The sequence below is a fragment of the Delphinapterus leucas genome, chromosome 7 (genome assembly GCF_059928025.1).
Source record: "Delphinapterus leucas isolate spDelLeu-1000000601 "Yukka" chromosome 7, BTC_Dleu_Yukka2, whole genome shotgun sequence".
Taxonomy (NCBI): Eukaryota; Metazoa; Chordata; class Mammalia; order Artiodactyla; family Monodontidae; genus Delphinapterus; species Delphinapterus leucas.
The window spans coordinates 84,489,090-84,503,207 of record NC_143135.1 but is presented as its reverse complement, the minus strand read 5'-3'; the positions used below and the strand labels follow the sequence as shown (position 1 = coordinate 84,503,207).

Genomic DNA, 14,118 nt, shown 5'->3' with positions numbered 1-14,118 from the left:
TACTGTTCCATTGTTATAATTTGCCTAATTTGAAATGATAATGTTTTTTAAATGTTGTATACAATACATTTAAAAATAAAATTTAATTAAAAAAATTTAGCCTCAGCTTAAGATTTTGTGAATAACAGCCAATATTTTCAAAGTGCTTACCATATGCCAGGCAATATTCTTTTTTTTTTTTTTAAGTTTATTTCCAGTTTACCATCCTGGGCTGATGCATTTTTTTTTAACATCTTTATAGGAGTATAATTGCTTTACAATGGTGTGTTAGTTTCTGCTTTATAACAAAGTGAATCAGCTATACATATACATATATCCCCATAACCCCTCCCTCTTGCGTTTCCCTCCCACCCTCCCTATCCCACCCCTCTAGGTGGAGACAAAGCACCAAGCTGATCTCCCTGTGCCATGCGGCTGCTTCCCACTAGCTATCTATTTTACATTTGGTAGTGTATATATGTCTGTGCCACTCTCTCACTTCATCCCAGCTTACCCTTCCCATACCCTGTGTCCTCAAGTCCATTCTCTACATCTGCATCTTTATTCCTGTCCTGCCCCTAAGTTCTTCAGAAACTTTTTTTTTCTTTTTTTGATTCCATATATATGTGTTAGCATATGATATTTGTTTTTCTCTTTCTGACTTACTTCACTCCGTATGACAGACTCTAGGTCCATCCACCTCACTACAAATAACTCAATTTTGTTTCTTTTTACGGCTGAGTAATATTCCATTGTATATATGTGCCACATCTTCTTTATCCATTCATCTGTCGATGGACACTTAGGTTGCTTCCATGTCCTGGCAATTGTAAATAGAGCTGCAATGAACATTGAGGTACATGACTCTTTTTGAATTATGTTTTTTTCATGATATATACCCAGTAGTGGGATTCCTGGGTCATATGGTAGTTCTATTTTTAGTTTTTTAAGCAACCTCCGTACTGTTCTACATAGTGGTTATATCAGTTTACATTCCCACCAACAGTGCAAGAGGGTTCCCTTTTCTCCACACCCTCTCCAGCATTTCTTGTTTGTAGATTTTTGATGATGGCCTTTCTGACTGGTGTGACGTGGTACATCATTTTATTTTGATTTGCATTTCTCTAATAATTAGTGATGTTGAGCATCCTTTCATGTGTTTGTTGTAAATCTGTATATCTTCTTTGGAGAAATGTCTATTTAGGTCTTCTGCCCATGTTTGGATTGGGCTCTTTGTTTTCTTGGTATTGAGCTGCATAAGCTGCTTGTAAATTTTGGAGATTAATCCTATGTCAGTTGTTTCATTTGCAAATATTTTCTCCCATTCTGAGGGTTGTCATTTCTTCTTGTTTATCTTTTCCTTTGTTGTGCAAAAGCTTTTAAGGTTCATTAGTTCCCATTTATTTTTCTTTTTATTTTCATTTCTCTAGGAGGTGAGCCAAAAAGGATCTTGCTGTGATTTATGTCATAGAGTGTTCTGCCTATGTTTTCCTCTAAGAGTTTTATAGTGCCTGGCCTTACATTCAGGTCTTTAATCAATTTTGAGTTTATTTTTGTGTATGGTGTTAGGGAGTATTCTAATTTCATTCCTTTACATGTAGCTGTTCAATTTTCCCAGCACCAGTTATTGAAGAGGCTATCTTTTCTCCATTGTATATTCTTGCCTCCTTTATCAAAGATAAGGTGACCATAAGTGTGTGGGTTTATCTCTGGGCTTTCTGTCCTGTTTTATTGATCTATACTTCTGGGTTTGTGCCCGTACCATACAGTCTTGATTACTGTAGCTTTGTAGTATAGTCTGAAGTCCAGGAGCCTGATTCCTCCAGCTCCATTTTTCTTTTTCAAGATTGCTTTGGCTATTTCGGGTCTTTTGTGTTTCCATACAAATTGTGAAATTTTTTGTTCTAGTTCTGTGAAAAATACCATTGGTAGTTTGATAGGGATTGCATTGAATCTGTAGATTATTTTCGGTAGTATAATCCTTTTTACAATGTTGATTCTTCCATCCAAGAACATGATATATCTTTCCATCTGATTGTAACATCTTTGATTTCCTTCAGCAGTTTCTATAGTTTTCTGCATACAAGTCTTTTGTCTCCTTCAGTAGGTTTATTCCTAGGTATTTTATTCTTTTTGTTGCAATGGTAAATGGGAGTGTTTCCTTAATTTCCTTTTCAGATTTTTCATCATTAGTGTATAGGAATGCAAGAGATTTCTGTGCATTAATTTTGTATCCTGCTACTTTACCAAATTCATTGATGAGCTCTAGTAGTTTTCTGGGAGCATCTTTAGGATTCTCTATGTATAGTATCATGTCATCTGCAAACAGTGACAGTTTTACTTCTTCTTTCCTGAATTGGATTCCTTTTATTTCTTTTTTTTCTCTGATTGCAGTGGCTAAATCTTCCAAAACTGTGTTGAATAACAGTGGTGAGAGTGGACAGCCCTGTGTTGTTCCTGATCTTAGAGGAAATGGTTTCAATTTCTTACCATTGAGAATGATGTTGGCTGTGGGTTTGTCATATATGACCTTTATTATGTTGAGGTAACTTTCCTCTATGCCTACTTTCTGGAAGGTTTTTATCACAAATGGGTGTTGAATTTTGTTGAAAGCTTTTTCTGCATCTATTGAGATGATCATATGGTTTTTATCCTTCAATTTGTTAATAAGGTGCATCACATTGATTGATTTGCATATATTGAAGAATCCTTGCAATCTGGGATAAACCCCACTTAAACATGGTGTATGGTCCTTTTAATGTGCTGTTGGATTTTGTTTGCTAGTATTTTGTTGAGGATTTTTGCATCTATGTTCATCAGTGATATTGGCCTGTAGTTTTCCCTCTTTGTGACATCGTTGTCTCGTTCTGGTATCAGGGTGATGGTGGCCTCATAGAATGAGTTTGGGAGTGTTCCCCCCTCTGCTATATTTTGGAAGAGTTTGAGAAGGATAGCTGTTAGCTCTTCTCTAAATGTTTGATAGAATTCACCTGTGAAGCAATCTGGTCCTCGGCTTTTGTTTGTTGGAAAATTTTTAGTCACAGTCTCAATTTCAGTGTTTGTGATTGGTCTGTTCATATTTTCTATTTCTTCCTGATTCAGTCTTAGCAGGTTGTGCATTTTTAAGAATTTGTCCATTTCTTCCAGGTTGTCCATTTTATTGGCATAGAGTTGCTTGTAGTAATCTCTCACGATCTTTTGTATTTCTGCAGTGTCAGTTGTTACTTCTCCTTTTTCATTTCCAATTCTGTTGATTTGAGTCTTCTCTCTTTTTTTCTTGATGAGTCTGGCTAATGGTTTATCTATTTTGTTTATCTTCTCAAAGAACTAGCTTTAAGTTTTATTGATCTTTGCTATTGTTTCCTTCATTTCTTTTTCATTTATTTCTGATCTGATTTTTATGATTTCTTTCCTTCTGCTAGCTTTGGGGTTTTTTTCTTCTTCTTTCTCTGCTTTAGGTGCAAGGTTAGGTTGTTTATTCGAGGTGTTTTCTGTTTCTTAAGGTGGGCTTCTATTGCTATAAATTTCCCTCTTAGAACTGCTTTTGCTGCATCACATAGGTTTTGGGTCATCGTGTCTCCATTGTTATTTGTTTCTAGGTATTTTTTGATTTCCTCTTTGATTTCTTCAGTGATCACTTCGTTATTAAGTAGTGTATTGTTTAGCCTCCATGTGTTTGTTTTTTTACAGATCTTTTCCTGTAATTGATATCTAGTCTCATAGCGCCGTGGTCGGAAAAGATACATGATACGATTTCAATTTTCTTAAATTTACCAAGGCTTGATTTGTGACCCAAGATATGATCCATCCTGGAGAATGTTCCATAAGCACTTGAGAAGAAAGTGTATTCTGTTGTTTTTGGATGGAATGTCATATAAATATCAATTAAGTCCATCTTGTTTAATGTATCATTTAAAGCTTGTGTTCCCTTATTTATTTTCATTTTGGATGATCTATCCAGTGGTGAAAATGGGATGTTATAGTCCCCTAGTATGACTGTGTTACTGTTGATATCCCCTTTTATGGCTGTTAGCATTTGCCTTACGTATGGAGCTGCTCCTATGTTGGGTTCATAAACATTTACGATTGTTATATCTTCTTGGCTTGACCCTTTGATCATTATGTAGTGTCCTTCTTTGTCTCTTGTAATAGTCTTTATTTTAAAGTGTATTTTGTGTGATATGAAAATTGCTACTTCAGCTTTCTTTTGATTTCCATTTGCATGGAATATCTTTTTCCATCCCCTCACTTTCAGTCTGTATGTGTCTCTAGGTCTGAAGCGGCCCTGTTGTAAACAGCATATATACGTGTCCTTTTTTTGTATCCATTCAGCCTGTCTATATCTTTTGGTTGGAGCATTTAATCCATTTACATTTAAGGTAGTTATCAATATGTGTGTTCCTATTACCATTTTCTTAATTGTTTTGGGTTTGTTATTGTAGGTCTTTTCCTTCTCTTGTGTTTCTTGCCTAGCGAAGTTCCTTTAGCATTTGTTGTAAAGCTGGTTTGGTGGTGCTGAATTCTCTTACTTTTGCTTGTCTGTAAAGATTTTAATTTCTCCATTGAATCTGAATGAGATCTTTGCTGGGTAGAATAATTTTGGTTGTAGGTTCTTCCCTTTCATCAGTTTAAATATGTCTTGCCACTCCCTTCAGGCTTGCAGAGTTTCTGCTGAAAGTTCAGCTGTTAACCTTATGGGGATTCCCTTGTATGTTATTTGTTGTTTTCCCTTGCCATTTTTAATATCTTTTCATGGTATTGATTTTTTGATAGTTTGACTAATATTTGTCTTGGTGTGTTTCTCCTTAGATTTATCTGGTATGGGACTCTCTGAGCTTCCTGGAGTTGATTGACTACTTCCTTTCCCATATTAGGGATGTTTTCAAGTATAATCTCTTCAAATATTTTCTCAGTTCCTTTCTTTTTTTCTTCTTCTTCTGGGACCCCTATAATTCGAATATTGGTGCATTTAATGTTGTCCCAGAGGTCTGAGACTGTCCTCAGTTCTTTTCATTCTTTTTTCTTTATTCTGCTCTGCAGTAGTTATTTCCATTATTTTATCTTCCCTGTCAGTTATCCGTTCTTCTGCTTCACTTATTCTGCTATTGATTCCATTTAGAGAACTTTTAGTTTCATTTATTGTGTTGTTTTTCATCATTGTTTTTTGGTCTTTAGTTCTTCTAAGTCTTTTTTAAATGTTTCTTGTATTTTCTCCATTCTATTTCCAAGATTTTGAATCATCTTTACTATCACTACTCTGAATTCTTTTCAGGTAGACTGCCTATTTCCTCTTCATTTGTTTGGTCTGGTGGGTTTTTACCTTGCTCCTTCATCTGCTGCATGTTTCTCTGTCTTCTCATTTTGCTTAACTTACTGTTTTTGTGGTCTCCTTTCTGCAGGCTGCAAGTTCATAGTTCCTATTATTTTTGGTGTCTGTCCCCTTTGGTTAAGTTTAGTTCAATGGCTTGTGTAGGCTTCCTGGTGGAGGGGACTGGTACCTGTGTTCTGGTGGATGACACTGCGTCTTATCTTTCTGGTGGGCAAGACCACGTCTGGTGGTGTGTTTTGGGGTGTCTGTGACCTTATTATGATTTTAGGCATCCTCTCTACTAATGGGTGGGGTTGTGTTCCTGTCTTGGCATAGGTTGTCCAGCACTGTAATTTGCTGGTCATTGAGTGGAGCTGGGTCTTAGCATCGAGATGTAGATCTCTGGGAGAGCTTTTGCCGTTTGATATTATGTGAAGCCAGGAGGCCTCTGGTGGACCAATGCTCTGAACTTGGCTCTTCCACCTCAGAGGCGCAGGCCTGACACCTGGCCGAAGCACCAAGACCCTGTCAGCCACACGGCTCAGAAGAAAAGGGAGAAAATAAATAAAGAAAGAAAAAAATAAATAAAATAAAATATAGTTATTAAAATTTAAAAATATTATTAAAAATTAAAAAGTCATAAAAAAAGAAAGAACAAGCAACTAAACCAAAAAACAAATCCACCAATGATAACAAGTGCTAAAAACTATACTAAAAAAAAAAAAAATCAGACAGATAGAACCCTAGGACAAATGGTAAAAGCAAAGCTATACAGACAAAATCACACAAAGAAGCATACAGATCCACACTCACAAAAAGAGAAAAAGGAAAAAATATATATATCTATATATTTAAAAAAACAGGAAGAGAGCAACCAAATCAATAAACAAATCTACCAATGATAATTAACTCTAAGTACTAAACTAAGATAAACATAAAACCAGAAACAAATTAGATGCAGAAAGAAAACCCCAAGTCTACAGTTGCTCCCAAAGTCCACTGCCTCAATTTTGGGATGATTCATTGCCTATTCAGATATTCCACAGACGCAGGGTACATCAAGTTGATTGTGGAGATTTAATCCACTGCTCCTGAGGCTGTTGGGAGAAATTGCCCTTTCTCTTCTTTGTTCGCACAGCTCCTGGGGTTCAGCTTTGGATTTGGCCCCACCTCTGCATGTAGGTCGCCTAAGGGCATCTCTTCTTCGCTCAGACAGGATGGGGTTAAAGTAGCAGCTGACCTGGCTCACTCAGGTGGGGGGAGGGAGGGGGTATGGAATGCAGGGCGAGCCTGTGGCGGCAGTGGCTGGCATGACGTTGCACCAGGCTGAGGCATGCCATGTGTTCTCCCAGGGAAGTTGTCCCTGTATCACGGGACCCTGGCAGTGGCGGGCTGCACAGGATCTTGGGAGGGGAGGTGTGGATAGTGACCTGTGCTTGCACACAGGCTTCTTGGTAGCTGCAACAGCTGCCTTAGCATTTCATGCCCGTCTGTGTTGTCCACACTAATAGCCGTGGCTCGCGCCCATCTCTGGAGCTCGTTTAGGTGGTGCTCTGAATCTCCTCTCCTCGCACGCCCCGAAACAATGGTCTCTTGATCCTTAGGCAGTTCAGACTTTCTCCCAGACTCCCTTCCAGCTAGCTGTGGTGCACTAGCCGCCTCAGGCTGTGTTCACACAGCCAACCCCAGTCCTCTCCCTGGGATCTGACATCCGAAGCGGAGCCTCAGCTCCCAGCCCCGACCTGCCCCGGGCGGGTGAGCAGACAAGCCTCTCAGGCTGGTGAGTGCTGGTCAGCACCGATCTTCTGTGCGGAAATCTCTCTGCTTTACCCTCTGCACCCCTATTGCTGCACTCTCCTCCATGGCTCCAAAGCTTCCCCCCTGCCCCGTGCCATCTCTGCCAGTGAAGGGGCTTCCTAGTGTGTGGAACCTTCTCCTTCACAGCTCCTTCTCCAAGGTGCAGGTCCTTTCCCTATTATTTTGTCTCTGTTTTTCCTTTTTTCTTTTACCCTACCCAGGTACATGGGGAGTTTCTTGCCTTTTGGGAAGTCTGAGGTCTACTGCCAGTGTTCAGTAGGTGTTCTAGGAGTTGTTCCACATGTAGATGTATTTCTGATGTATCTGTGGGGAGGAAGGTTATCTCCACATCTTACTCTTCTGCCATCTTGAGGGTCTGCCAGGCCATATTCTATGAGCTTTATTTATATTAACTCACTTAATAGTCATCCTACGAAGTGAATAATAGTCAGTATCTCCATTTTACAACTGAGAAAATTGAGGTATAGAAAAATTAAGCAACCTTTCAAGGTCACCCTAGCAGCCTGGCTCCTAAAGCATTGCTATTAATCACTGCCCTGTGCTGCCTCTGGAAAACGCTGAGGTAAAATTCTGTATTGGCATAATAGTGTGTATTCAATTCAAATGAAAATGCTGAGCTGCAGATAACCAAGGCCTGGATGTATAGCTGCACCTCAAAACTTAAGCATTCCTTGGAAGCTAGCTGGGGGATTCTTGAATAATAAGAGTTACTATGCCACCGAAAATTAACCTCTTTCCTTTCTCAAAGCAAATGTACTACTAATCTGAAAAGTTTCTAAAGCAAGTTTTATGTAAAGAAGTTATACAACAGAGCCAAAAAAGGACGGTTTTACATTCTTCCTTGAGGCCTAATTTCCAAGGGTGTATGAATCCTTGGCAGTGTATTTCTGAAATAACTTAATAAAAACACCCCCTCAATGTAAATCTTGTGTTCCCTTGGGTTTAGAAAAATCCAATGAAATTCAAGCTCCTGATCCACACTGCTATTTGTGTGGTGATTTCATTCTCCTCAAATTATTCTTTGAGTCATTGGTCTGTGTGACAGTGTCTTTAAATCAACTTTTTCCCTTGTTTTTCTTTCAGTCTACCTCTATATGTTTTAGTTTCTGTAATATATTACATCTTTCCCTTTGTAGATCACAATATTTGTTTGCCTTTTTTTTTTTTTAACCATACATAAAATACATCTAATGGCTGGTAAAATATTCCAAATCTACCTAGGAGATATATACTAACTTGAATGAGTTTTCTTATATTCATCAAAAAGCAAAATAAGTTCCATTCTCCTTTACATTTCCCTAATTCCTTCTTGTTATTGTTTCCTTTTCATACTGCAACACTTCTAGGAGGAAAAAAATCAATCAAGTGGGTCAACCTCAAAATATAACTTACTGTAATTAATGATAATCAAAAGATGAAAACACATTCTACTCCTCCTCCCCAGAATCTAGATTAAAAAGAGAAAGTTTGGGCAACATTTTTTAGCAGCAGTGAAAAAAATTCATTTAGCAGTTGGGAGAGGGGAGCACACAACTTTACTCTGCAGATGATAAATTCAAAATCAGCAATATCAAAATTATTTGTCACTGATTTAATTTCTCAGTTTGAACTATTCTTCTTGTTTCAGGTGAAGGAAGAACAAAAGCAATGACATGTTAAACCATAAGATTCATAAATAATAACTTTTACAGTTTTCTTCCCTAAGAGTAAGATTGATCAAAAGCTGCTTTGGGTATCATAAGAAAGTCTATGGCTAATTTGGTTCAATTCCATTTATCCTGTGTCTTCATTATACTATGTCACTTTAAATATTTTCTAAAAGTAACTGAAAAAATTTCCTGATGACAAATGATAAACTCCAAGTAAATGATCTTAACCTATGTGGAAATTTTAGTTTTCCTACTAAACTGTCTCATAGTATGTACTTGTGCCCTGCTAGAGTCTAATGAAATCATAATGGTGACTTCTCTCAATTAGTCAGTCAGGTAGACACTTTTGCAGAAACAGATATAGACTTCTCTTTTCCCACATTTTCTTCAGCAAAAGCTATATCTAGGTGTAAAAGGTAAAATGGAAGAGAAAGGCCACTATTCTGATATAGGCCAAAACTTACAGATAATTGAAGTCAGGGTAGTTTTAGGATATGATTAATTCAGCTCACAGTTTCCAGTAATTCTCTATTATGCTCTGCATGTATGAATGCCTGTGGATGGTGTTCAAGAAATTAGAGAAAGTTCTCCGAAAAAAGCCTGACCTTTCGGCAGGAAGCGCATCTCTGTGGGAACACCAGGGAAGGGCACAGGTGGTTTGTGGGTAAGAAGGAGCAGGTAAGTCACCTGCAATGTGAGTTGCTGGGCTCTGGCTGAGCCAACCCCCAGAAACAAAACAAGGAGGTCAGTTTTCTTAAATCAGGTGGGTCAAGTATCAGGTTCAAATTAGGCAAATAAATAGGTTCTGAATTAGCAAATTCAGATAATTACTAAGTTTGCATCATGCTCCCTATTTTGTCAAGTCCTAAGAAGCACAGTTTCAGTTAAAGGAAGACGCAGACAGATGAGGAACTCAGTCTTCAAAAGATGTACCGCAATCAGACTTACCATGTGAAACAAGAAGGGAAGGGAACGGAATGGGAAGGGAGGAAGGAGAAGGGAAAGAAAAATTTCTAAGGCTATTTATGAGCACCTGAAACATGTACAAATTGCAATTTTTTACTTAATATAGATATGCACATGAGGAGAGAGGAGAGCAATATAAAAAATTACTATCCCAGAGAAATTAAAAAATCTTTCATATTATGCATTTACATTTCACACATGCTATGCAGCATGTCATATTAGAGGTATAATGCTCATTCATAATAATCTGCCTAAGGCCACATTCCAGAACTCTCCTTTCCTCTTTCTCTGGTGATTCACTTGAAAAAATGTTCTGCTGATACTCACTAAAATGACAAGTAAGAAGTTTTTTTCCTTGTTCAGGAATTAAATACTCATCCAAAATTTATTTTTGTGATTTATAACAATGGAGGCCATGCCAGCCACAGAATTCAGGATTGTCTGCAAATATGTTTATGATTTACTTTAAAAGTATAGTGATTTTCTGGCTTTCACTGTGGTCACCTACATCCATCTATTGTTTTCAGGGAGGGAGCAAAGAGAGGGAGAGCAGGATTGATGAAATTTGTCTTTAATCTACAAAAGAATAAGGAAATTTCTAAATCTAAATATTCATCCATTTTCTACAAAAATACTCAATCTAGATTTTGTATGTTCTCAACTATATAATAGTTTTAGTTTTAAAAACTTTTTAGCTTTAAAAGTTAAATTTCTAAATTAAACCACAATAAAAGAATGGTAAACTTATGTTTGCATAAAAACTAAATGAATATGATTTTGCCAATCTAGCCTGATGCTTTTTGAAAACTTTTCACTTTCATATAATGAGAACATAGAGAGGGTATCTACCTATAAAATTTGACAGAAAAGTCCAAACAAATTCGGATATTTCCAGGGGCCTGGAGGCAAACAGGGTATCTTGCTCTGAAGGCATCTGCTGACTCTGATCACACAGATGAGATAATAGCATTCTTCTGAGAATGCTTCTGAGAAGTAGACCATTTAGATTGGGCTTCTGCAACAATTTGTGCTGTAAAACAAATTTTAAAAATAGTTTTAACCTCACTTTAGAGCTACGATTTGATATGCATGACTTGATAAATGTATGCCGAATGAGTATTGTTTGATTCTTTCCAGTGGAATTTCATCAGCACCATCAATGGTAAAGTGTACCTTTATGACATGTGCCTTTAAGGAAAAATAAAATGTTGCTAATTAAATTATGATGCATCCCAATTTCAGTGATGGGGGTGGGGGGAAGAATTGATGAAATACAGTAAGATTGAAGCCCATTTATTTCCAAATTCCAGGCTACAGTGTTTCTTCGAAGAATCCATTGGTTGATGAAAAAGAATACAAATGGCCTGCAGCAAATCACAGAGGAATCTTACTCTCTGACTCAAACATTTTTATTCAGGTTAAACCAGGTTAATTAAGTAATTCTACAATATGTTATAGGTTGATTACACATGACTAACTCTTAGCCTCATAAAGAGCCTCCCAACTCCTTCCTGCATAGTCTCTCTGAGCTCTGGTTTCCTTCCCCTATCACAATCCCTCCATCCACACTCACACACATATGTGTCCTCACACATACACAGGGCTCAGGACAGCTTCCTTATACTACAAAGATCGCTCTGACCATAAACATCTCAGGAGTGATAAACATTTATCTACGCAATGAGTGAGTGAGTAGATAAATGTTTGGTTGAAGGCAGAGCATGGTCTAGTCCAAGCTCCATTTTCTTATCTTTATCTTATTTGATGTGATTTCATGTGATGCTACTTCTTGAAAAGCCTGCTTTTGGCTTCCATGTTTCCATGTTCTCCTGGTTTTCCACCTATCTCACACTCTTCCTCTGCCTGCCTTTTAAGTGTAGATATTCCCCAATGTTCCATTCTCGACCTTTTCTGACACCATACCTTTCCTAAGTGACCTCTTGGAGCCTCAAACAAATCCAACAAATGACTTATCCAAGGACAGACAGCCAATTGGTAGGAAAAGACCTCAGCTCTTAATTCTAGTCAGTAAGCTTTATCATGCACTTAATATGTTCAGTTCTTTCTAAGCACTAGAGATACAAAATAAGTAAGACAGTCTTTGCCCACAAGGAATGGGAAATCTAGCAGTTCTCACGCATGGAATCTAGTGCCCTTTCTGAAGTCAGTATAGAAGCTCTGAGCTGTCTTCAATGAAAATTCATTTCAGTCATGTCAGACTAAACTGGACTATACTCTAAGACAAGGGTACCTAACCAACATGTCACAGTTCTATGGACTCTTCACAGATGTGTGACGAAATTCTGATCACTAATTGTATGAAATTCTTCTTCTTTACAACTGGGGATACATATTATTTACAGTAGTATGTGTTAAGTAGGATATTTTGCTAAGAAGGTGGTATGACTAGGTTAAGAGAGTATTAAAATTTACTATGGGTAAAGGAGAAAAGAGAAGTAAGCAAAACAAGTATGGTAATTGTGGAAGTTTACATAGGCAATGCGAGACACTTACTAAGCAGTAATTAATTCACTATAATTATTGCTGATTCATTTACATTATTTCACATCTTTAATTCCTTTTAAATGTGCCCTTAAAACTTGTGTCATGGACTTCCATCTAAACATGACAAATAAAACACATGTAATCCCACCAACGTAAGAGTAAAGAAATCAAAAAGCATAAATCCATAAGGCTAAGGGTAACAGGGGTGCACATGAGATGTCAGCAGAATTCTGGAAGCTGAAAGAAGATGGGAAAATGGTAATTTACTTAGCCTAATTGACTAAACCTGCAGTGAGGGAAGTGACCCAAAGGCAATACAAATTAGAGTACGTAATCTCAGTCATGTTCAGGAGTTAGGGATGCCTAGGTCTTCTGAAAGTGGAGTGTAAAATGAAGTCAACCACAACTTGGTTGAAAGTTTTCATAAGGATTAGTTAGGCCTTAGATCTCCTCCCCACCTTATGAAAGTAGGCATAACCCCTTCTCCATTCTATCAAAAGAGGTGAGATTAACTCTTGAAGAGGTTGAGCTAGAGAGGCTCTGAACTTTTGGAAACAAGAAAATGAGATTGAGCTGTCATACTGAATACTAGGAGGTTAAATGAAAGTGTACATGATAAACATGAGATTTATCCAGCCTCCTTCTCCCACTCAACTCCCAGAACAGAGGCAGCCAGAATACTAGTCCTCAGGAGATTTATCCCTCAGAAAACCATCCAAACCAAGACACATGTGGATCTCTCCTAGGCAAAAACAGTGATAATGGGAGAACTGAGGAAACAGAAGTGAGTGAATGCATATAAGGGAGAGAAGTTAGTTATGAAAGTTAAATCTTCACTCTTGTAGTAGGAAATCAGTAGATCTGATATTTTTATATATTGAGGAATAGCAATATTAGCAGATTATGAGGTGGAACACATCAGAAGAATCAGCTAAAAGAATTAAAGTGATTATACCTGAGAAAGAAATCTGGGCAACAGGTCTATTTTTCATTATGCTGTATAATTATATGATGTTTTTAATGATATGTAAGTATTACTCTGATTAAAAACAAAAACTTAAATTTAAAAAAGGTGACACACATATGGTGGGGCTTCCAGCCTCCTGAGGTCCATCAATGTCCTTTAACCCTGTGAACCCACACTTTAAAAAAACAAAAAAGAAGAAACTAAGATTCAAGGAACTAGAAAGTCACCTGCATCAAGTAGATGGTTTCAGAAGCCCAAGTTACTTTAGAACAGTATCCCACCAGGCCACGCACTGCAGGTTGTTTGTTGAATTTGACACCGATGAAAATATTTAATAGAAAAGTGGAAGAGTTTGAGCTGACAAATGTTGACATGGTTCAAGTCATTTGATATAGTAATTATGAATCCTCCTTTTGGGATCAAAAATAATAAAGGGATAGATATGACTTTTCTGAAGATTGCTTTGGAAATGGCAAGAACAGCAGTATATTCTTTAAACAAATCCTCAACTAGAGAACATATTCAAAAGAAAGTTCAGAGTGAAAAATCAAGATAGACATCATTGCAGGATTGTGATATGACCTACTAGCATCACATAAATTTCTTAAAAAGAAATCAGTGGACATTGAAGTATCCCTCACTTGGTTTTCTTTTTAAAAACCTCCCCCCAAAAGGTAGCTTAAAACCTAATTAAAATAAATACAAAATTTGTCTATTAAAAAAGGTGCCACAAACTATAGATTTTATTTCTAGGAATGTAGTAACAATATTTTGAGTATGTGTTTTAGAGCTATATACTGAAGTATTTACAAATGGTATGGTATAGCACCTGAGATTTTCTTCAAAATACAATTGGGTGAATAGAGAGTAGGGCTAGAAACCAAACAGCATTGATCATGAGTTGATAATTATTGAATACTAGGATC

General features: G+C 37.3%; 1 pseudogene; it reads left to right on the top strand.

The window, feature by feature from the left end:
• Positions 1-12,112: 12,112 nt before the first annotated feature.
• On the top strand, positions 12,113-13,860 carry LOC149748801 (rRNA N(6)-adenosine-methyltransferase METTL5 pseudogene; annotated as a pseudogene).
• The last annotated feature ends 258 nt before the right edge of the window (positions 13,861-14,118 follow it).